Source organism: Corvus brachyrhynchos, unplaced genomic scaffold (genome assembly GCF_000691975.1).
Source record: "Corvus brachyrhynchos isolate BGI_N302 unplaced genomic scaffold, ASM69197v1 scaffold166, whole genome shotgun sequence".
NCBI lineage: Eukaryota > Metazoa > Chordata > Aves > Passeriformes > Corvidae > Corvus > Corvus brachyrhynchos.
In genome coordinates, this window is record NW_008239671.1 from 81,153 (window position 1) to 82,294 (window position 1,142).

General features: G+C 43.4%; 1 protein-coding gene across 1 annotated transcript in view; it reads left to right on the forward strand.

The window, feature by feature from the left end:
- The window catches only part of ZNF638 (zinc finger protein 638), a 23,275-nt gene that overhangs the window by 413 nt on the left and 21,720 nt on the right, over nucleotides 1–1,142 (forward strand). The gene's annotated exons all lie outside the window — the stretch shown is intronic.

Here is a 1,142-nt window from a genome sequence, read left to right on the forward strand (position 1 = left end):
TCGGGAATGAGGAAATTTTTAATTGACATTTCGGCCCTCAGTGGCTGCAATTCCAGCTGAAATCCAATTAATTCTCATTAAAGGAAGGGATTTGCACTGCCCCAATGAGGGATCCTGGTGTGGGGGACACCTTAATGCTGATGATTAATGATTATTAGCAATTATTAGTGACACAATTAATCATTAATGGCCACTTAGGCCCTCAGTGGCTGCAATTCCAGCTGAAATCCGATTTATTTCTCATGAAAGGAAGGGATTTTCACCTCCCCAATGAAAGATCTTAATGGAAGAGAGACGTTAATTATGATTAATATTAGTTATGGTTAATTAATAACTATTACTTATTATACAATTATTAATTATTAATTAAAGTTTAGGACTCAGAGGCTGCAATTCCAGCTCAAATCCGATTTAATTCTCATTAAAGGAAGAGATTTCACCTCCCCAGTGAAGGATCCTGATGTGAGGGACACGTTTATGATGATTCTTAATGATTATTAGTCATTATTAACGACACAATTAATCATTAATGGCCCTTAGAGGCTGCAATTCCAGCTGAAATCCCGTTTTATTCCCGTTCCAGGAGGCCGTTTTCACCTCCCTCATTAAGGACTCCGATCCCAAGGTGAGCTGCAGGGCAAGATTGCCTTTTCCCCTTTTTCCTGCTTTTCCTCCCTTTTCCTCCCTTTTCCTCCCTTTTCCTCCCTTTTCCTCCCTTTTTCCCCCTTTTTCCCCCTTTTTCCCCCTTTTTCCCCCTTTTTCCCGCTTTTTCCCGCTTTTCCCACCCTTTCCCACCCCTTTTCCCCCTTTTTTCCCCTCCCTTTTCCCCCTTTTCCCCCTTTTTTCCCATGATCCCACTTTTCCCATTTTTTCCCCTTTTCCCCCTTTTTCTCCCCTTCTTTCCCCCCTTCCTCCCCTTTTCCCTCCTTCTTTCCCATTTTTCCCCCTCCTCTTTCCCCCCCTTTTCCCCCTTTTTTCCCTTTTTTCCCCCTTTTCCCCCATTTTTTCCCCTTTCTTTCCCCCTTGTTTTCCCCGTTTTTCCCCTTTTGTCCCGCTTTTCCTCCTTTTGTTCCTTTTTTTCCCCTTTTTGCTCCTTTCCCTCTCTTTTACCCCTTTCCCCCTTTGCCCCCCTTTTTTTCCCC